The following is a 24,267-nucleotide window of genomic DNA, read 5'->3' as shown; positions in this document are numbered from 1 at the left end:
TTCAAATTAGATTAATTTCATTTAGGTTCATTGAACACAATCATGAAGCACTTGGTTTGATAGAGACACTAACATATCACACATATACTGCATTGGCAGGGGGAGGGAGGAGGAGAAGCAGCCTTGTATTATAAGTGCTAGAAGCAAAGGTTAGCTGTAACATATTATCATGCCAGAGTTTCTCAGGATGAGAAATGGTTTTCTAGAATTATAAATGATATGTTTTAATAACCCAAATTTAAATGGCTCATTGAAGGCTTTCATTGATAGTATGACTCACATTCTGATTGAAAATAAAAACTAGTGTTTGTATGATGAGAGGAGTTTCTTCAGTTTTTATAAGATTGTACTAGCAATGCATTTTTTAAAAATAGCTATGTGATAGGCATTGTGTTAGGTGCTGGGAAGACAAGAAAACAATATGGAACAGTTTCTGTCCTCAAGAACTGTGCATTACATTGGGAAAAAAGAAAACATGTGACTTACTATACATGGGATATAGGAAGAAAAACTACTGAAGAGAATATCCTTTAAACCAGTGGTTTTCAAATGTGGTCTAGGGACATGTAGGGGTTCCTGTGATCCTTTCAGTAAGGTCTAGGAGGTCAAAACTATTTTAATAATAATACTGAGATACATCCATTTCTATTACATTCAATATCAAAGATATCCATGGGCGTGCTGGTAAATGTTGAACAACCAGCTGGGGGTGGGGGGGAGAAATGTGTGCATGACACACTTAATTTAATCTGCATTATTAACATTTTCTCCATCACCTTCTTAAGTCCAGACAGTCAACAAGATAATAAATCAAACTCTGATTTTGATTTCTGAGGTTTAAATGCTCACACCAAAATTTTTTAACAGTTGGTTCCCACTGGCTGCTCCTGCACATCCCTGGATATTGATCCACATAAATAAAAGGTTTTTGAGAGTCCTGATTAATTGTTAAGTTTAATAGGGTCCTGAATGAAGTCCAAAAGTTTGAGAACTATTTCTTTAGAATATGGCTTTTTATCTAAATCCAGAAACCTACTATAATGACCACTAGCAATAGCATCCTTTTTGAATACAAATAACAAAAGATTTAGAATGAGATATAAGGGATCAGAGGATCTAGTGTTGGAAGGGATCTCAGTGTGCAATAGTGCACTGTAATTGGTGAGTGAAATAGATAATCTCTAAGCAATCCAGCAATTAAGTGTACTAGACTTTGAACCAGGAAGATTCATCTTACTGGGTTTAAATCTGTCCTCAGACACGTACTAGTTGTGTGATCCTGGGCTTAACCCTCTCTGCCTCAGTTTCCTCATATGTAAAATGACCTGGAGAAAGAAATGGCAAACCACTCCAGGATCTTTGCCAAGAAAAGCCCAAATGGGGGTCACAGAGCATCAGTCAGACACGACTGAACAAGAGCAGCTATAAGCAATCCAGGTGTTATTTATTAGCAATCAATGTAAAGAATTGCAATTTCTGACAACTGGGGAAAGTGGTATAGTAGAAAGAATACCCATCTATGAGATGAAAGGCTTGAATTTCAACCCTGATTCTGAAACTCACCAGCTGAATTGACCTAGGGAAAGTCACTCACCTTCTGTAGACCTCATTTTTCTTTTTTCTATAAAATGCCTGTAAAGATGGTATTCATACTCCTTACCTCGCAAGGTTGCTTAGGGGTGGGGGACCGTGCTTTGTAAACCTTAAGGCATTCTATAATATGAATTGCTAGTATTATTAATAATGAGATAGTGATAATCATTACTGTTATTATTATTTCCTCCTAGTTTCATAAAGACAATCTAGCTGCATCCCTTCCGATTTTAAATACCATGTCATTCAAAAATATTTATTGAACAATGCTATCTGTGAGGCTCTTGAGATAGACGAAAAGGTGATTAAACATCATCCTTACCCTCAAAGAGTTTATAATTTTAATTTGAAGGCTACAAAAAAAATGACAAATTGTAAATTTTGTCATCTAGAATTCTAGAAATCTTGCTTTTGTTTTTACACTAGCCACAGTTTGTTGCAGATTTTAGAGCCAATCTTTGGGGGTTATACTGGAGTAATTTTGTTATAAGGCTTATTTTGTGATATTTTAGCAGCCATATAATTAAAAACCTTAATTTATTTTTTTACTTTGTATTTATTTACTATCTCATTAAGAAAGAACATTTAATAATAAACTTTGTAGTAAAGTCTACCTTTCCTGGAAACATTACAAAAAGTAATTTAATGTATTTATCCAGTTTCCATACACAGAATTTCTGTTTTGCCCTGTCCTATCAATGGGAGAGCTCTGCACGGAAGACATACATAGATATCCAGTGAGATTAGGATCAAATCGGGAGGAGACATGAAATCACAGGAATAAACACCATCTTAAAATTACCTCGGGGGTTATAAAGCAAAACTGCTTTCAACTGTACTTGGTTCCTGTGGTCACTTGTCTCATTCACTTATTTCTTACTTGTTATTCTTGACTTCATGGGAATTTTGCAACAGTCTTCTTTGGAGTCCCCTATCATTACAGAAACTAGCCAAAGAAGCGTTTTCATTTGCATTATTCGATGTAGATCTTTCCTGGCAGTTTCCAGAAATTAACATTCTTATATCACACTAAGCTTCCAGGTCACAAACCATCTAGCATGCTGTAGCATGAGGCCCCTGGCTTGTTAATGAATCCTCTGTTTTCAGCTGTGCCTGAATTCTGAGAAACTGCTGGCCTCCTGGTAGGAGGTAAGTGTCAGTTTCCTGTCTTCCCAGCACTCTTCTGACTTTATTTATTGTCGTCTGAGATCTATTTCCAGGCTATTAATAAACTAAAATCCACTTTTTCTTGATCATTTGACACTTTAATAAACTAGAGACGAAGGACTAGAATCACTGTTGCTTCTTTTAGATGGAGAAATTATTAGGAGGCCAATGGTGTGCACTTTTAAATAATTTGTGTGTAACTGATACAACTCAAAGAATAATAGACTAGTTGAGTTCTTCACTGAAGTCATGATTTCTTTGATATGGTGGCTTCTTCCACCTGTGTAAATGACAAACAACACCCGCACTTTTTATGGGAAATCCCTATCGTGTCTCTGAAAATTCTCCAGATTGAACTACCCAATATGCAAGGGAGCTTCCCCCTGGTTCTTTGAAAATTTTGGAAATGCTCCAGTATCCAGATAAGTGATTTTTCATTACATCATTGGCCCTCTTCCTTTTCAGATCACACGTCTGCATGACATCATTGGTAGTAGTCTGTTACTGTCTCCCTAGAACAGCCATATATTTTTCAGTTGCATATTGGGTCACTTATAATTGTAGTTAAAAGATGATGATATTCTGTGATTTGCAGTCATCTCATGTTCTCATCAGGATAAAGGAGGTATTTTTTTAAAAAGCAGGTATGGAGGTCAGTGAGCACCTTGGAATCCATGTAGGGGCTGCAAAGTTTCCCAAAGTCAGACTAGCCTCATCCCCTTTTCCCACAGTATTCTGGACTAAACTCAGTGTCCTATCTTCAGTGCCAGAGAGAGGGGGGAATGGGATGCAGAGAGGGAGGAAGAGAGAGAGAGAAGAAGAGAGAGAAGGAGGAGAGGATACACATATATACTAATGGACTAGGAGATATTATATATTAATGTACTAACTTGTGTGTTGGATGACAGAGTTAGAATTCAAACAGACCTGGACAGTCTAGAAGGCTGGGCTCAGTCAAGGAGAAATATAATAAGAATGAATGTAAAGTCCTGCTGTTCAATCATGTCCAACTCTTCGTGGCCCCATTTGGGGTTTTCTTGAAAAAAGATACTGGACTGGTTTGCCATTTCCTTCTCCAGCTCATTTTACAGATGAACAAACTGAGGCAAATAGGGTTAAGTACTTGTTCAGGGTCACATAGCTAGTAAGTATCTGAAGGCAAATTTGAACTCAGGTCTTCCTGACTCCAAGCCTGTCTGTTCTAGCCACTATGCCACCTGTCCTGAAGTGATGACCTTTTGTCTGGCATGTTGGTAGAAGGCATTCTTATTCAGGTATGGCTTGGGACTATGTTACTTATGATGTCCTTTCCAACACTGAGAGTCTGGGATTCTGTAAAATCTGTAAATGGATTGATTATCAATCCATTGGCCATAAGTTGGGAAATATTTGTTCTTTACCACTTTTGTTTTTCTGCTGTAGTTGGCTAAGCCATTCTCTGTCAAGTGATTGTGGATCCCATCAAGGAACTGTTTTGATATTCCTGGTGATCCATTCAAAATTACCATGATGGTAGGGAGAATGTCAGTAAGGTTGTGGTTGAATTTCTCTACTTTAGCATCAACTGGCTAATATTAATATATAGTTAATATATATGAAATATCATATATTAGTTAATATAATATATGATTAATATAATAACTGGACAATTATTGTAGATGGAATGCCAGCAATTTAATTAATGTTTGCAGATAATCTAAGAACTCTGTAATTCTTTGCATATACTGTCTCCTTTCTACTTTTCTGTTGTTTGTCCTTTGTTTTGAAGAGGACCAGTCATATCGCAGGGTGAATTAGATTTAAATGAGGCAGAGTTGCACAAAATTGTCAGCCTCACTCTCTATTCCAGAGTCAACAAAATCCAGTAATAAGACAAAAGTCAGGTCAACTGGAGATGACCTGGGATGCAGTGGATGACCTTGGCATCTTCAATGCCTGACCAGGCTCTAAGTATCCCAGAGCACCTGCTTTAGCTGGAGTCATGACCAGTGGAATAAATTGTTCTTATCAGCCCATCCCTTGGGGAGGTCTTCTTCATGTTCTTTGGGTAGATATCCCCTAGAGTTTGAGGCCTGTCACCTCCCTCACCTGGTTTAGCCAGTCTGCTGAAATGGTTTTACTAGGATGTAGTTGCTGCACATACTACTTGTAGCAGTTTGAGAGTTGGATGAAGGTGGACACCAAAGGTGAATGAACAGCCTTGAAAATGGTTCAGCAAGACCTCACACCAGAGGTGCTAATCCTCCTGAACCCACTACTCTTCTACCATCATTGTTAAAGCAGAAGGGAGTTCCAGAGGCCTGAATGTTGTTATCACTTTGACAAATCCTGATGTTGAAAGGTTTACCCAGTCGTAGGAAGAGCCTCCCCATACTTGATTTAATTGATACTGGAAAAGCTGACCCAGCCTAGCCCTGGGACAAAATTCAAATCCTTTCCAGCTTGGTACAAGTTACTGGAACTGTTGCAGTCTAGGGGTGCTAGAAACCCCAAAATTCAAGGATATAGAGGGTGGGTCCGCCTCAAAAGTATTCAACCACTCAAGCCTTCTTTCAGTCCAAGTAGTAAGTTTATTGTTAACACCAGTAGAAGTAGGCCAGAATCCTAGTGAGTCTGCACATTTGATAGGATAAAATTGGTACTTTTATACAGAAAAAACTGGGAAAATCTGGATGGGATTAAGGAGTGTAAAGTAGCCTGGGTGGGTGAGGTGCAGACAATGAGGGTCACAATGAAAGAATAGTTAAAAGGGTTATTGACAAGGATGGGTGATGCCTCAGGTGAACACCAAGTATCTGGGTCCAGGGCCTGGGTTCCTGAAATTTGTGGGAAAGTACAAGACCTTTAAAGGGTCCATTATTAGCACCCCCTCAGAACTTGCACTCTGGTGGCATAATTCTTTGACAACCCATAGTCTCATTATAATAGGACATTTTTGGATAGTGACATGTGTAGAGATAGGATGCTCATACATAATCACTAGGGCTTTTCTGTTATTTTTCAAGTAGTGCATGTGGGCTTGTGCTGAGCTGGTTCTTCTTGTGGTCAGTGGCAAGATGACTGTGTCAGTCACAGAAGCAGAGTGTAAAGGGATGATATCTGTGACCTTGGCCTCTTTAGTTATTTTTAGTCTAGATTTGTGATTCAATTGGTATAAAGACTTCCTGGTTAAGGAAACACCTTCCATCACTGCAGAATATTTACTACTCTTCAACTAAATCTCAGAGAGTTGCTTCGGAGCATTCCGAGGTTAAATTCCTTGTTCTGGGCCATTGGGCTAATAATATGTGTCAGAGGTGGGACCCTGAACCCAGCTTGTGGCGAGCCCTTCCATTACCCACACTGCTTCTCTTAATACTGTATTTAAAACGTAGAAAAGAGGGGTTCTGAGAAAATTGCTTAGATTTGGCATTCTGCAAGTGCTGATTATGGAGAAAAATGTTTATTTACCCTCATTAATAGTTAACTTTGCATAGATCACATAATTCTTATATGAAAAAATGTCTTGCCCTTGAAAAATCCACCTTGCATTGTTTTTCATACAATCTTGATGGACTTAATTGAAATCAACTGAGGCAGAGTGACATCACTATAGGTCTTGGTATAAAAAGGGCATTTTAGAAAAAGAAATAAATGAAATCAGCTCCTGTGATCAGGTCAACGAGAGGATTCCTTTACCAGAGAACCATAGAAGGAAGATTTAACTTCTGGAGGAAGGTTGTTCAAAGAAAGGATAGGATGCTGCTATTCTAAAACCCAACAAAGAAGTACATTTGGCACACACACAAAAAACAACTTTGTATGTAAAACAGCAGAATAGAAGAGCAAAATGAAGATATAATTGGCAATGAGACTGCTTAAAAATAGCTGTGACTAGAGTAAAATCATTATGCATCAGGCTGTTTTCTTGGTTCCACAGTTTGTGATATTTATTGTTGATTAATGACATCTACTGAGTTCCTCTCAGGACTTTATAGCACAGAGGTAACTGGGTTCTTGAAGGCTCTGCCATCAGAGTCATTGAGATAGAAAGGTTTGACTACAAGGCCCAGTGACAGGCTGTTTGCCTATCATCTGAGGACCAGCCTGGCTAGCTCTAGAGAGACTCATCACTAAGCAGAGAACAGGGGATTGCTATTGTTTTGGCAACTCTCAAAGACCATCTATCTGGTTGCTTGTCAGTTCCCTTACCAAGAAAATCATAGATCTTTGACATATAGATTAACTAATTTTTTTATTTTCTTCATCTGACATTCATCAAGCATTTGCTATGTATAAGGTATATTAGGTGCTCTGGAAGTTACAAAGATAAGCAGTACATGGTTCTTATCCTAAAATGTTTCATTATCTAATAGCACAAATAAGGAGCATATAAAAAATAACTGTGTGAAATAGAACATAACAATTGCCATAATAGAAATATAAACAAAGCGCTGTAGTATTTGAAAGGAAAGAGAGACTTCTAGTGAGAAGTAGGTGTAGGGACCATGGAAGGCTTCATAAAGTAGGTGGAAATTAAGCGAGATTTTGTCAGATACCATAGAATTTAACGAGATGAAAATTGGGGTTGTTCCAGTTAGAGGGAACCTCATGAAGAAAGGCACAGAAGTGGGGAGGCTTGGGTCATATTTAGGTAATAATAGTAATTGTCTTTATGATAGTTCACGTTGATATAGTGCTTAAACTTTACCAGTTACTATTGGAATGTATGGAAATGACATGTTGACTGCAGCATGGAGCCTGGGAAGACAGAAGGGGGTCAAATTATGGAGGGCCTTTGATGTCAGGCTAAAGAGTCTAGATTTGGTTAGGTTATGGGGGGCTACTGAAGACATTTGAGCAAGATGGTGATAAGATCACGACTATGGTTTATGAAGATGAATTTGATAACAGGTTATAGTAAGAATTCTCATCAATTTTTTGTGTGTATCATGGACTCCTTTGGCAGCCTAATAAAGCTTCTGAACCCCTTCCCAAAATTACATTTTAAAATATGTAAACTGAAATACATATGATTACAAAGCAACACCAATTATATTGAAATACAGTTATCAAAACGTCTTTAATAACAAATTGATGGGCTCTGGTTTAAGAACCCTTATGGGAGATGCAGTGGAAAGTGGGGTAGGTCAAAGGAGAATGTAATCATCTGGGAAAGATATAAAGGACACCTAGACTACAATGTGTAGCAGCAGTAATCACCTGTGGAGGGTTTAAAGGATTTTTGAGGTCACCTAGTTCACTCTTCTCTTTTTACAGATGAGGAAACTGAGTCCCGGGAAGCTGAAGTCGGTCAACAAACATTTATTAAGCACTTATGTGCCAGATCCTCTGCTCAGCAGAGAGAATACAAAGTAAGGCAGAAACATGGCCTCTATCTTTAAGGAGTTAACAGTTTAATGGGGGAGGCCACGTGCAAATAACAATGTACACACAAGATATATACATATACACACTGTACATACGTATAGAGACACATGTATGTGTATACATATATATACATACATACATGTGTCGGCACATGTGTATATACACATATATCTTGTGTGTACACACATATATCTTATGTGTGCATAGTTATTTGCATGTGGCCTCCCCCATTAGACTGTTGAAAGCACTATAAATAAGAGGACTGGGAGAGTCTTCCTATAAAAGATGAGATTTTAGTTGAGAAGTTAGGGAAATCAGTTGGCCCAGTTGAGGGAGGAGAGCCTTCCGGGAATGGGAGGCTTCAATGGGAGACAGCCAGAGAAAAATAAGCACAGGTCTTTTTCTTTTCCTTTTCTTTCTGACATTAGTTTACCTATAAACTGTAAAGTAGTATCCCTAAACCAAGGGATACTACGGCATCTATAATTTAGAAAAAAATAAACTGATCAATTTTGGTCCCAATTCTGTGATTAACTTCATTTAAACAGAAACTAGAAATGTGATTTTCATAAATGATTATACTGAAATTCCTCAAAGTTGTTTTCATTTGGAGTTAGTTTCACCAAGAGAGCCTAGGATTTTGAATACTCTTTTATAGAGTAGTTGATTTAAAGTATATGTTAAAATTCCAAGTGTGACCAGCTCATTTAGAGATTTGGGATCATAGTAATTAAATACCTGAAGATCTGACTGAAAATTTTTAGTCTAAAAGTAACCACTTTTAACATGACCCTTCTGTCCTGTGGTTATTTACTGTTTTTGCTTCCAGATGTATCCTGAGGTTTATATTCTATCCCTTAGAGGTGCCCTTAAGAGGACTGACGCTTGCCTTTTCCTATATCCTGTGACATGGAATTGAATATGTATAGTTGACTACAAGGTCATTCTTTTGGGCGACATCATCCAGTAGATGGAAACTTCCTTTTAATAAGTACCTCATAAATCTCCACTATAAATGATTTCAGGAGAGCATGGAATGGTACAAAGAACCAGCCAAGGAAGAAGGAAGCCCTGGGTCTGTCTCCCCTCTCTTTCTCCCTTTCTTTCTCTCATCTTTCTCTCATTTATAGTGGAGATTTATGAGGTACTTGTTAAAAGGAAGTTAAATTACTATGATCCCAAATCTCTAAATGATCTGGCCACAAGATGCTAATTTTTTGAGCATATGTTGAATGCCTTATTTTATTTTGCTTATGTCACAGCTGAGTTCTTAATGTGTTAAATCACTACTGAGATTTTCATTTCATGCAGCTGGGTTGTTTTTTTTTTTTTTTTGCATTTTTTTCATGGAGGATTGCAATTTTAAAAAACAAAAGCTTTTGTGTATTAGATTCAGGAACTGGTGCTTAATCGTTGAGCAGGTTTATAAGACAGAATCCAACATTCTGAAAATAGGAGTTTACAATAGAAATTCAGATTCTTAAATATAGCCTAGTAGGGGAGGGCTAAGAGTGAATGGCGCCGTTACAGTTTGTTCCAGGAAAGGCGTTTTGGATCAGAGCCATCTCCTCTTATAAAGACGTCCTCTGGTTAGTTTTATCTGTTCCACTTAACCTTTTCCAGGATGATTGCTGACATACAAAGCGCAGTTAAATAAAAGAATTTATATAATCATGCAACTTTTAAATTAATTGGAGACAAGTCAGTTCTGTGCTGTCTGTGGTTTTTATTTGTATTCTAATAAAAAACTGTACTGAAATTAGACCTTCCAATTTGAATTAGTCATTTAGGGAATTCTTGTTTGCTCATCATTTAGCACAGGCAGCTGCCTATAAGATGCTCTGTACTGAATATAAATCTGCCCCATCCTGTCATATATCAAAAAGAGATGAAAACTCTTATAGAACAGGACTGTTATGTCATCAAATGAGATTGTACATATGAAAGCATTTTGTAAACACCAAGTTCTATATAAATTGAAGCATTGTTTTTCTTATTTCTCCAATAGCCATTGTGGGGTAGTGGATAGAGAACTAGGTCACAGTTCTGCCTGTGGCATGTTGGCTGTGTGACCCTGGGCAAATCACTTAACCTCTCAGTGTTCTAGGCAACTTTCTAAGCCTAGAGTGGTAGAGAAGATACTATCCTGCACTGTAACAGGGAATTTTTTTCTCTGGGGATTTCTCTATACCAATAAAATCACAATAAAATCTCTCTCCCCTATTCTTTACAAAAGCCAAGTAGCTATCAATTAGAAGTAATCTCATTCCCCTCCACTCCTGAAATTCCTTTGTGAATTTACTTATTTGTGTATACATTATTTCCAGTAAAAGCTAAACTACTTGACAGCAGGGGCTATTTTGGTTTTTGTTATATTCCAGAATCTAGCACAGTGCCTAGCATCTGCTGAATGTATAAAAAAATTGCTTATTGCCTTCATACTGATTACCCCCATGCCTAGAATGCTCTCCTTCCTGACTTTCCCCCCTCAGAATCCCTGGATTTCTTTAATACTCAGCTCAAGTGCTACCTCCTTTAGACCAATCCCTGCCCCCCCCCCCTTCTTCTCAACTACTACTGCCTTCCCTTGTAAGATTATCTTCCATCTTTTCTTCCATGTATCAACTGATATATGGAATATGTTGTCAACTCTATTAAAATGTAAGCTCCTTGCTTTACTTAAAACCATCAGCAAACATTACCTGCTATGAAGATAAACTAGAAACCTTTCTGATAAGATCAGGGGTGAAGCAAGGCTGCCCACTGTCACCACTATTATTCAATAGTTTTCTAGAAATGCTAGCTGTAGCAATGAGACAAGAAAACAAATCGAAGGAATTAGAATAAGCAAGAGGAAATAAAACTATTGCTCTGCAAACAATATGATGGTATATTTAAAGAATCCTAGAAAATTAATTAAAAAACTAATTGAAATAATCTACAAGTTCAGCAAAGTTTCAGGATATAAAATAAATCCACATCAGCATTTCTATATATTGCCAACAAAGTCCAACAAGAAGAGAGAAATTTCATTTAAAACAACTGTACACAATATAAAATACTTGGGAGTCTACCTGCCAAGACAAACCCAGGAACATTACAAATTTTTTACACAAAAAAAGTCAGATATAAACAATTGGAGAAATAGTAATTGCTCATGGGTAAGCTGAGGCAGCATAATAAAGATTATAATTGTAACTAAATTGAATTTCCTGTTCAGGGCCATACAAATCAAATTACCAACAAATTTTTATAGAGCTAGAAAAATAACAAAATTTATTTGGAAGAACAAAAGGTAAAAAATATTAAAGGAATATGTGAAAAAAAATGTGAAGAAAAGTAACTTAGCAGTACCAGATCTCAAACTGTATTGGTGTTCAGTCATTTTTCAGTCTTTTGGATTCTTGTCTCCCCATTTGGGGTTTTCTTGGCAGAGATAATATAATGAGCTGCCATTCCCTTCAAATCGTATTACAAAGCAGTAATCATCTAAACAATCTGGTACTTGCTAAGAAATAGTGTAATAGATCAGTGGAATAGATTAGGTACACAATACACAGGAGTGAATGATCATAGAAATCTAGTGTTTGACAAACCCAAAGATCCAAGATTTTGTAACAAAAAATCACCACTATTTGACAAAAATTGCTAGGAAAACTAGAAAGCAGTTTGGCAGAAACTAGGTATAGAAGAGCATCTCACCGTATATCAAGATAAGGTCAAAGTGGGTACATGATTTAGACATAAAGAGTGATATCATAAGCAAATTAGAGGAGCATGGAATATTTTACCTATCAGATTTATGGATAAGGGAAGAATTTATGACCAAACAAAAGACAGAGAGCATTATGGATGTGTGAAATGGATGATTTTGATTACATCAAATTAAAAAGGTTTTATACAAATAAAACCAATGCAGCCAAGATTAGAAGGAAAGAAGGAAACTAGGGAGAAATTTTTATGACAAGTCATTTTGATAAAAGTCTAATTTCTTGTATAGAGAGCTAAGTCAAATTTACAAAAAGATGGGTCATTTCCCAGTTGATAAATGGTCAAAGGATATGAACAGGCAGTTTTCAGAAGAAAAATCAAAGCTATATATAGTCATGAAAAATGCTGTAAATCAGTATTGATTAGAGAAATGCAAATTTAAACTGCTCAGAGATACTACTTCACACCTATTAGATTGACTAATGACACAAAAGGAAAATGACAACTGTTGACAAATATGACAATATGAAAATGACAAATATGGGAAAATCGAGACACTAATGCACTGTTGGTGGAGTTGTGAACTGAGTCAACCATTCAGGAGAATAATTTGGAACTATGCACAAAGGCCTATAAAGTTGTGCATACCCCTTTGACCCAGCAATTTGACCCTCCTTTGACCCTCCTTCGTTTAAATCACAGAGAGATTTTTGAGAAAAAGGACAAGGACCTATATGTGCAAAAATATTTATAGCAGCTCTTTTTGTGGTGGCAAAGAATTAGAAATTGAGGGAAATGTCTGAACAAGTGGCAGTATATGATTGTGATAGAATTCTACTGTGTTACAAGAAATGATAAGCAGGGTGGTCTCAGAAAAGCCTGGGAAAGGCCTATAGCAACTGATGCAGAGTGAAATAAGCAGAACCAGGTGAACACTGTACACGTAACAAAGATCAACGGTGAATGACTTAGTTATTCTCGGCAATACAAAGATCTGAGACAATTACGCAGGATTTATGATGAAAAATGCTATCTATGTCCAGAGAAAGAACTGATGGAGTTTGAATGCAGACTGAAACATAACTCTTAAAATTTCCTTTACTATTCTTTGTTATTATTTTTGTTCTGTGTTTTCTTTTGCAACATGACTACTATGCAAATGTTTTGCATGATTGCACATGAATAATTTATATCTAAAGGCTTGCCTTCTCCAGGAGAGAATATGGAACTCAAAACTTTAAAAAAATGAATAGTAAAAAATTGTGTTTACCTGTAATTGAGAAAAAATGGAAACTCTAAGCTTCTTGAGGGCAGAGACCATTTCTTGCTTTTCTTTGTATTCCTTGCATTTAGTTAGTGCTTGACATAGTGTATGATATATAGCTAGTGCTTAATAATTGTTTCTTGTTGTTGAATTAAATTATCAATCAATCAATGATCATTTATTATTCAATTCTTAAAGATGACCTAGGGAAAGATAGGCTTCAACCTTCCCTAATACTTTACTTTAGTATTATTTAGAATGATAGAATTTAACCTCTAGAAGAGAATGCTAAAAGTCATCTAGTATAACCCCTTCTTTCTACAGATGTAGAAACCAAGATTAAATTATTTACACAAGGTCGTACAACTTAGTACCAGAGCCGCCACTGGATCCCTAGATCTAGTAACTTTTAGTACATGGTGAGTTCTTTGTCAGGAAAATGATTAGATGAGTCAAAATAATCAAAATGAGATTACCTTTTTAAAAAATCCTAAACACACACACACTAGAAACTAGCAAATAAAAGAGGTGGTTATTTTCTTTTAGAGACTGATCCTTTACTGTCTTTCTTAACTTTATTGAAGTAATAATATGTTAGTTTTCCCCTGAGTCTTTGTCTTTAGCCCAATGCTAAAGGTGAGGTGCTCTTCATTCATCCATGGAGGATAAAAATAACTCAGTTTTTACTAATTTTTGGTTGGTTGTCTCTACAGGGGATGGGAGGGATACAATGACATTGCTGGTTATTATGTGTTTAGATTTGTATTCCCAGGCTCTCTATCTAGCACCTTTTTATAAACATTTTGTTTAACTTCGAGAGGAAAACAAATAGTTATTCTTGGCAATGTTCATAAAGCAAAAGTCGGACGCAGCAGGGGACGACCCAGAGGTTCTACTGACCTGAAACAGGAACTGTATAGAGGGTATCCAGCATTGAACTTTAACACTGTTCAAAATCCAGGTCTTGCTTGCTTGTTATTCAAAGCAAACATTACAGACCTTAGCTAGAGTTCAGGAAAACAGTAAAGTGAGATATCCTTTACGTCTATGGACCTGAAGTACTTGCTTTTACTTTTAGATTAATATTCAGTTTGCCTTTGCCTTTTAACTTCAAGATATGAGCAGCTAGAAGGTAAAATGGATAGAGTGCTAAACCCCAAGTGAAGAAGTCCTGAGTTCAAAATAGGACTCAGGTACTTAATAGCTACGTGGGCAAATCAGTTGGTTTTTGTCTGCCTCACCCTTTTCTTCTGTAAAATGGACATAATAACACTTACCTCCTAAGGTTATTGTGAGGATAAAATGAATAATATTTGAAAAGTGCTTTTTGTTCCATAGAGTGCTATATAAGTGCCAGCTAATAATGAGTGGAGCAGATAGGTGGATCAGTGGATAGAGCACCAGGCTGGGAATCAGAAAGACCTGAATTCAAATGTGACCTCAGATATTTATTAGCTGTGTGATGCTGGGCAAATCACTTAACCCAGTGTGCCTCAGTTTTCTCATGTGTAAAAGAGCTGGAGGAAGAAATGGCAAACCACTCCAGGATCTTTACCAAGAAAACTCCAAACGGGGTCATCAAGAGTGGGACATGGCCAAAATAACTGAACAAGAAGAGGAAGAAGAAGAAGGAGGGAGGAGGAAGAGAAGAACAAGGAAGAGGAGGAGTAATACTGTATTTATTCTTCTAGCTGCTGAACTTCAAAAGAAAGCTAACGTTGCTGAAAGAGTCCAGTGGAGGGAAAGGGGGGCCTAAAAACAGTGGTTCTGAGAACACATTATTAACTTTTGAGTCTGATGTTAGAGTAACCATTATACCCTTCTAATTTTTTGTCCACTGATAGAGGTAGAAGGCCAGGCAAGATGGTTCACAAGTCAGATAGAAAGTAGTAGATGTTATGGACCAGTATATCTATCCATCTACCTATCTAATCTAATCTAATCTATCTATCTATCATCTATCTATATCTATATCTATAGATATAGATAGATATGCACATATAGAGATATAGACATAGATATAGATATAGATGGATCAGCTAGATTCTAGTAAATCCTACAGGTAGAAAGTAGTTCTCCACTTGTGCTATTTTCTCTGCATGACTGCCATATTGTTTTTCTTTCCTTAATAAATTAACATAATTATGATTGGTGGAAACTGATTACTGAGAACTGAAAAGGCCTGTTACATGGGGGTCCAACTTTTTAACACATCTTGGAGCTGTAATACACATGACTTCCTATGCTATATGGGTGTAGACTTTTGTACTCAAATCAGCATTCATTTTACCATTGATCCTCTTTTCTATGAATTCTTAGGATTTTTCTTTCCTCTTTTTGGAAATTCACATGAGGTTTACAATATGATACAAATTCAGAATAAAAATTCCTCAGTGAGGCAGAAAGTCATCCAGTATATGCACAATAAATTATTCTGGTCATTATGCAACATCACTGAAAAATCTCTAGCAGAAAGTGCAACAGAACTGGACTTTGTGTGATCTAGAGCTTGTATAATGCATAAAAATGGTAAAGTGTATAAAGTGTAAAGTATGTAAACACAACAAAAAGTAATGAACATTTCAGGGAAGGGAAGAGTGCTTCATTCATTCTTCTCATTCTAAATGTGAATTCATTTTTATAGTGCATGTCCCTCACTAATATCCTGAAAAATCAGTTTGAATTTCAACCTAAAATCTGTCCCTTATTCTTCATTGCTCTGCTTATGAAATTTGCCAAGAAAATTAAAATTTCCAAGAAATGCTAGTAAAATAGTATTTATCAACAAATGAGATAAATATAAAGCTATCTGTAAATCTTAAAGCACTGTCTGAATATCATCTATTATTAATTTACATTCATTATGACTCATTCCATTAGACATCCATAAATCAGATTGTCACCAAAATATACTTTAATGTTCATTTAGTTCATTTGGCAAGCATTTATTAAGTACAGTTTAATTCTACCATGTCACTTGTTTTAAAGACATGAATTTGTGCCAATAGGATTGATATATTGGGAAACAATTTAAGCATACCAAGGAACAAGGATAAAAGATAACATCAAGAAATTTTATGGCAGGAAGGGTCATATGGCAAGAATGAAGGACGACAGGTGAATAGCCAGAGTATCTCCTAGTACTCTTGAGATATTGCAAGAAAGTGAGAAAGGTTTCTGAAACCTTCTGGACCCCCCTTTTGAACTTCTGGGTAAACATGGATGAGAGTTATATAGGATGGACAAGCAGAGATTGGTTGCAATTTACATAATTGGAAGGAACACCTGAAAAATAAGACACAAATTCATTTAAATATTTTATAAAACATAGGGAGTATGGGACTTTTCCCCCTTATATTTTAGGTCATAGAGGTGGCATGGAATAGTGGATAGAGTCAGGAAGACCTGGGTTCAAAATCCATCTCTAATAGTACTAACTAGCTTTGTAATATTGAACAAATTACCCTACAGGCAACTCTCTAGTGATTAAAAAGGTTGTCTGTCATTTGTATTGTAAAACCATCTCTATGCTGACAAAATTGCATATATACAGAGCTTCCTTCACTTTATCTTTCTGACAGGTATTTTCATGTTCTTTGGGTTGTCATTCATTCAACAGTGTATGAAGGTGCAAAGTGCCTGGTGCAAAATTCTTATTTCTCCTTCCTTTTCTTCCTTAGTTTTGATGGGCTTTGAGTGGAATATATAAGGTGTGATCTGGAAAGGATAATAAAAGTCATCCTCACTCTATAAAGACTGAATAGATAGATGAACATAATGCTACTTTATCTAAATGAAATGGGCTGATGTGTTTGAAATGTTTCTCAGAACTCCACCTGAAACCAAAAAATGGCCATCTATATGCTTTATTTAATGCATTTCAGATAAAATATATCCTTAGTCTAAGCTCATATGTGAATATAGTTTATATCCCACATTTTGGCAGAACAGCAACAAAGAATTTAAGGAGCATGCTAAGTAAACATAGTGATGATGGTGGCATCTTTTGATTTCTTTTGGTAGGTTGGCAGTCCTGATTTCCTTCAAAAATCTATTCTTTAGGTTTTGAAATGTTGCTATTCAGTCATTTTTCAATCATGCCCAGTCCTTTGTAACCCCATATGAGGTTTTCTTGGAGATGATACTGGAGTGGTTTTCCATTTCCTTCTCCAGCTCATTTTACAGATAAGAAAATTGGGGCAAACAAGGTTAAGTGACCTGCCCAGGGTCACACAGCTAGTAAGTGCCTGAGGTCACATTTGAACTCAGGAAGATGAACCTTCTTGACTCCAGTCCCCATACTAGTCCACTTCACCTGGCCACAATCAGCCAGGAGGAGACTGGGCAGTGAGTCCATGTGATATCGGGAATGTGGTAAAGTGGAAGGACCACTGGATTTGGAATCAGAGAATCTAGGTTCAGATCCTGCTGGAGCCCCTTTTATACATGTACAAATCTCAAATCTATTATCTGTTAAACAAGGGAGTTTGACCTAATTGGTAGGCACAATGCTTGTTTTAAGTAGACAGCATTGGTTTCACTTTAAGAGACCAGGGAAACTATCCTTGGGATTTGTTTGGCCTGAAGAATTAGACATTCAAAGATTGGTTTGGTTGCTTCCTTTCCCCCTCCCTCCCTGCCTACCCTCCACCCCAGTTCAAAAGGTTCAACCTCTTGGGAACTGGTACTCTGGAGGTTTTAGGGGAATTCCTGCTGCCTTTCAGAAACTCTTTCCTGGCCCAGTAATGCTGATCCTTGTGGTAAACAAAGAGGTGAAGGGGAGAAGCATTTGTATTTAAATTCAATTAAAAGTTATAGCTTTTTAAGTTTAATCCAAAAAGTTGTTTTTATTGTATTTTATGGTATACCAGTGCCTTGTTAAATGCTAACCATGAGCCTGTATCACTGGACTCTCTTGATTTAGGCCCAGTCCAAAGGTAGGATAGAGTCTGGAAGATGCCATTGTTTTAGACAAGCAACTAGTCAAGACCAGGGAGGTGAGATGAAGTAGGGAAAACAAGCATATCATCTAGGTCTTAGAAAGCAGGGTACATCTCTAAGCCGGAGAGTTAGAAAGAATTACACTTTTGAGCAGGACTGGTAGATGTGCTGTCATTTGCTTTCTATCCTTATACTGTACACTATACATAGGCAATCCTTGGTTCAAAAATATAACCATAAAGAAGGCCAACGACTATGGATAAACCCTGCTTCTGATTGGAAGAGGGCAGAGAGGCTTCTGGATTTTTGAGTGGCTACTAGTTTGAATGATAGTGGTTTGCTAATCTGTGGAATGTAGTTATTCCAGGAGGCCATAGGGTGAAACAAAAGTAATTCATTTCTTAAAAGATGTGCTGTTGTCTTGCAGTTTTCTTTTGCTTTTTTCAATAAGGAGTGCAGAGCGGGGAGGCTGTGGACCAATTGGCTATCTCTTTGCAGCAGTGAGTTCACTGGTCACTTTTAAGCCCCCCTCTCTTCAAGCTTAGGACTGACTTTTTTATAAATCATAAGGTGTTAGAACTAGAAAGAATTGTAGAAACATTTCAGGAGCATGTAGAACTATATCAGAGTTGCCATTCAGAGCTAGGATAAATCCAGATCTGCCATGATGATGGAATTTCTTTTCAAGACCCAGATCACCTTAAATGACTGAAGGATCCCCTCACTGCATAGCCTGTAGCCTGAAAGGTGTCCTTCAGAAAACTGTGGTCCTCTTGTCTACTGAGTTTCTGACCCATAGCATTTGAAGCCCCTTAAAATTTCAGGACCACTTTGATTTCTGGGTTAAACTATAGTTGGAAAATAATGTAGCCCAATAGTAAAGGGTTTTAATTCAATCAGCCTCTCTTTCATGAGAGCCACTTGTTATAGAATTTTTCTTCTTTTGTCAGTGGAGTTGGGTGCTCTGTGAAGAGATGAGAATGTAGCACAAAGAGGGCATTCATTCATTTAACAAGTGTTTACTGAGTGCTTTCAGCTGCCCCAGGTGGGGCCTATAAGCTTACAGGACCATCAGTCTTTTCACTAAATATGGGTGACCCTAAGCTTCCTCCTCTACCCCTGCCCCCAGCTTTCCAGGACAAGGAAAACAAAGTAGCTGGAATCACGGCCTTTCTCCAATTTATTATTTTTTTAAAAGTTTTATTGATGCCGGTTTTTAAGACATTTCTTCCAGTACCCTCTTCCACTACAGAGCCTTCCCTTGGAAAAATGAAAAGTACTCAAGCAATACAGAGTGATGCATTGGCCTGTCTGATAGCGTGTTGTTACATGCATGTAGGTTTCCCAGCTCTCTGTGCAGCAAACCCATTTCAGCATTAAAGGCAAATCTTTGACAGGAGTCTGTTAGACTTGGAAGACCTTCTAGAGGTTGCTCCCTAAACCATTAATTTGCACATTATCATCTCCTCCATGCGTTGGCTAAGAATACCATATAACTGTTTCACTACATAATCATGCCGGTAAGCTGACAGATGGTACACTGGATAGAGTGCTGGCTCTGGAGTCAGGAAGACCTGAATTCAAATCCGTCTTAAGATATTTATTAGGGGCATCATGATGGGCAAGTCACTTGACCTCTGTTTGCCTCAGTTTCATCATCTGAGAAATGGGAAGAATAATAGAACCTGCCTCCCAGGGCTGTTGTGAGATTAAAATGAGATAATAATTGTAAAGACAAGTGTTTATCACTGTGCTTGGCACATATTAGGTGCTATACACAGACTTATTTCCTCCCTTCCTCCCTCTAATTAATGAAATTGGTTTCACTCCTGTTAATTATCAGAGTCCACTGAGTTCTGTTTCATCGTGTAACTAACTCATAGTTATACTTTTAAAAAAGGCCAGGTTGATATCAATCCATTTTACTCGCGTGAGTGTGTGTGTGTGTGTGTGTGTGTGTGTGTGTGTGTATGTGTTCACACAGCTTGTTCTTTGGAATTCTCCCATGGAAAAGTAAAGGAAGGAAGCTGAGGGAGGATGGGCCGATTGCATCCTGTACCCTTTGCAGGGGAGTGGCCACAGCTGGCTGAGCTTAAGGGACATAATACAATTCTGTTTTTTACTTAGGATGCCTAAACACAGATAAGCTTTCATTCAAGCAGGGAGAGGTTGTCAAGGCTTTCTCCCAACTGAGCAGAGCTCTCTTGATGAGTTAGTGTTTCGCTAGCACCCCGTTTAAATGCTCCATTGCCGGACACTTTCCATAAGGGGAAGAGAAGCATCTGGAGCATCTGGAAAGCAGATAGAGGAAAGGATCAGCTTTGAATTACTTCTCCCTCTCTGCACAGAACTGTCTCTCCTGGGACACAACACTCCTGATCACTCCCTTGAATGTTGTGGAGATAGGCCCATTGTTTAGCAAAAGAGAATGAACTCACGGAGAATGACTTATTTTTCTTATTTGCCGCTTCATGAATCTGGTCTGAAGTGATGGATGCACTTAGATCTGGAAAAGGCAGAACCCCTCTGGGATAAGAAGAGGTAAGATTTCCCTGTGCAGTGACATATGCTCCATTCTAGTAAGGTTTGCTTTGTGATAAACCAGGTATTAGGGGTTATTTACAGTTATTTCTGTCATCCTTTCTGCGGTGTGCTTACAAATGTTCCATTCTCCCACAGCATGGCTAGGGAAAGTGAATAATCCTATACCTCAACCTCTCAACAGGGTAGACTCTGGCTAGATGTTCAGCTAGTCAAAGTTTTTCAAAAAGCGTCCAATTATTGCAAATTATTATTGCCTATTAGTGCCTATTATTGCAAATCTGTGTCTTCTAAAGGGGATCATCTGAATAAGAATGTGAAAGGACAGTGTCTTTCTGACTGCTGTAGTAAATGGTGTTGGATTAAGAATCTGAATAGACCTCATGACCACAAACACATGGAATCATCAGTGGTGTTTTTGATGGATTGAGAAACTTCATTCTCAGAACATTTTACTGATGATATAAAAATACAAAGTGTTTCTACCTAAAGCTTACATAGCTAGATATACATAGTGAAACATTCTAGGCACTGCTCTCTTGATGTGAGAGGAAAATCAGTTTATAAAATTTTAATTTAAGAATAAAAGCCTAAACACTGAAGGAGTTGGAATAATGTGTAGACCATGCAAACTTTAATAGAGGGGCTAGGGAATGGACCTGTGTGGCAAAGTGGATAGAGCACTGGTCCTGAAGTCAGCAAGGCTTGAGATGGAGTACTACTTCAGACACTCACTACCTGTGTGACCCTGGTCAAGTCACTTCACTACGTTCTGCCTCAGCTTCCTTATCTGTAAAATGGAAATAATGACAGCATGTACCTCCCAAAGTTGTGAGGATCAAGTAAGATATTTGTGAAACACTCTGCAAACCTAAAAACAAGACACAAATGCTAGTGATGATGACGACGATGATGATGTCATTAGTATAGGGAATTCCCAGGTAAGGAAACTGCCTCTATGGAACTTGTACCTCCTCTGCCATTTTGTAGCTTTAGCGAATCTCCTAGAGAGAGCATCGACAGGATTAGTAACTTGCCCAGGGACACTCATGGTTAGTGAGTGTGTCAAAAGTGGGCCTTGAGCTCTGGTCCACTTCTGCAAAGGCTCACTAGTCCTTAGTTTCTGCCTAATGTAAACATAGTGAAACACATTCTAAGTGCTACTATTTTGACTTGTTAGGAGAATTGATTTCTTTCATTTTAAACTTAAGAACAGAACCCCGAATTTAAAGGATGGAGTGACTTGTAGACTATGCACGCTTTAGGAGAGAATATTTAAATCTGTGATAGAGTTTATTATTTTCCTCTCTTATAGAGCCCAGTTATTTAAGGGTTTAACATCATATTAGGATTGTTAAAAATATAAATAAAATGTACATCCTTAAAATATTTGTGGATGCCCAATCCTTTGGACAATTCATAGACATCATTTTAATGATGGTTTTAAAGTTTCTGAGATACAAGACCCAGGAGTAATTTGGAAGTAATGATGGTTCTAGGGCATATCCTAGCCATTATCCTGTGGAGGACAAAATCATTGTTTTCTCATTAAAATTAACTATCTTTTGGCAATGTCCATATTACAATATCTAGAAACAAAACAAAAATTTAAAGGTTCAATTTAATAACAAGTAAGTTAATAATTAATTAAGTTTCAGGGGGTACTGTCAAATAAAAGTCAGTCTGAGAAAAATTGAAATTGGCTCCAAGGAACACTTGGACAATAATTGTAGATGGATGCCAAATGTCTTGGAGTGACTGTCTATTGGGTCATCAGGGAAGTGAGGGAAATCTAAATAGGGTATGGACAGGAATAAGGGATGCTTTGCAGAACAAAAGGGCATGGGGTCAAGGGAGTAGTCGTTATTATAAATCATAAGAACAAGTTTAGGAAAAGTAAGGAAATACAGAGGATAATTTTAGTATCCAGTTTTTTGAAGCAAATATATTTCTGGGTGATGGTGAGTTCTTAAGTGTAGTATTTCCTGGTAGGTGCATGGAGCGGAGGCAAAGGTCAAGAAACTAAGGTATTAGGTCATTAAAATGTATATTTAAGGTGAAGAGAATGAGGTCAGGAGTGGGAAAGAAAGGAAAAAGACTAAGCCAGATCCTAAAGAAATCCAGGAACAGAGCCAGAAGGTGGGGAAATGTTCTGGAAGGCACTATACAACAATTAGGAAGACAGGAATAGGGTGGAAATTTTTGTGGTCTGAACTTCAGAAGAGAGGATTTTTCAGTACTATGTAAATTCATTGAGGATAGGAACTGTTTTCTCTTTTATAGTTTAAGCCTGATGCCTTTCCTATACTGAGCACTAAGATAATTGTTAGGTTGAATAATCAGTTCAAAAAGCTTTGCTTTCATTTCCAGATAAAGCAAGCTTTTAATAGATCCCAGTCCTAACTCCCAGGGATAACCTAGTAAAAGAAACTAACAAAAACACATATTGTATGTTATATGTCATAATTACGTAATTAAATAAAGCTTACTACTTACTCATAGAAGCCCTCTGTGAGAGGTGCTATGTAAGAGGAACATTAATCCTCCCAAAGGATCAAAAATTCCCTAGAAACTTCACCCAATATTGAAAACTGAGCCTGTTTATAGAGTGTACTTGGCAGTGTTTACTTGTTGCTAACTCTTAAAGGGAAATAATGGAAAGTATTTAATTAAAATCTCATTATAGATCTTGGGCAGTTTTTACAATGCTTGTTGCTAAGGAATCTTCCGTTGACTCTATGTCCCTAGGGTCTGGTTTTGTAACACAGGGGAATGATAGTACCTTTCTCGGTAACCTATGACTCTTTACAGGGGCCCTGGTTAACTGCTGACTCAGATAAGGATGACTTCTGTTGAACTCATTATGTCGTATAAATACTTTCAGTGACCTATTCAAAAATTCTGCAGCACTACCTTTACTTGCCCTGTAAGCTCCCAGTTGGTTACAGTATAGCAGGTTATCATATGTGTTACATGTTTAAGAATTTAACACATGATACTGGGCCATTTGGTGAATAAAAGAAAGTAGAGTGTTAAAACAAAATCAAATTGAAACTGTTGAAAAGAATTTTGGACTGAGGGCAAAATCAAAGAAAATAACATACATTATAAATGGATATGTTATACATTATACATGTGTACATGCATGCACGCATGTATATACATATATATGCATATGTGTGTTTAAAGGGGTAACAAAGAAATGAAATTAGGAAATGAAGGTATTTGCACATTTAAAGAAAAACAAAGGCAGTGCTTCCAATGGGGAATGGGTAGATTAGTTGTGTTTATGATTATTATCATAAAGATTTTAAATGACCGTGCTAAGAGTTATGCAGAGAAGAATTATGCAGGTTCATGTTTCAAGTAATACATTGCGTATTTAGAACAATATATTTGAAGGTATACTAGAAGCACCCTTAAAGTCTGGAAGTCCTAAGCAAGTCATTTAACCTTTAACTGCTCAAAGCCGTGCCCTACAACAGTCAAATCATAGGTCCAATGTTCAAAATAATAATAATAAAAAACCTCATATAGATGGTTAAAGAGGTTAAGGGTACCAATTTAATAAAAATAAGTGTTAGTTCAAGATAAGGGTAAAGCATTCTTAGACTTGACAAATTTTAATTCATATTCAGAAAAGGTTGAGGAAAGTCATTTTTCTTTGGATTACTTCATAA

At 37.2% G+C, this 24,267-nt stretch overlaps 1 protein-coding gene across 11 annotated transcripts in view; it reads left to right on the top strand.

Moving 5' to 3' along the window:
* The window catches only part of HECW2 (HECT, C2 and WW domain containing E3 ubiquitin protein ligase 2), a 507,687-nt gene that overhangs the window by 282,623 nt on the left and 200,797 nt on the right, over positions 1-24,267 (top strand). Inside the window, exon 1 of one of the 11 annotated variants that reach the window (XM_072612733.1) lies at positions 19,822-20,587. The exons of the other annotated variants lie outside the window; for them this stretch is intronic. The gene's annotated coding sequence lies outside the window, so the exon portion shown is untranslated. Of the gene's footprint in view, positions 1-19,821; positions 20,588-24,267 lie in introns of those variants that run through there. 11 annotated transcript variants of the gene reach the window in all.

The sequence above is a fragment of the Notamacropus eugenii genome, chromosome 5, assembly GCF_028372415.1.
Source record: "Notamacropus eugenii isolate mMacEug1 chromosome 5, mMacEug1.pri_v2, whole genome shotgun sequence".
Lineage (NCBI taxonomy): Eukaryota > Metazoa > Chordata > Mammalia > Diprotodontia > Macropodidae > Notamacropus > Notamacropus eugenii.
Note: the sequence above shows the minus strand (reverse complement) of the source record. Positions and strands in the feature narration are given on the sequence as shown.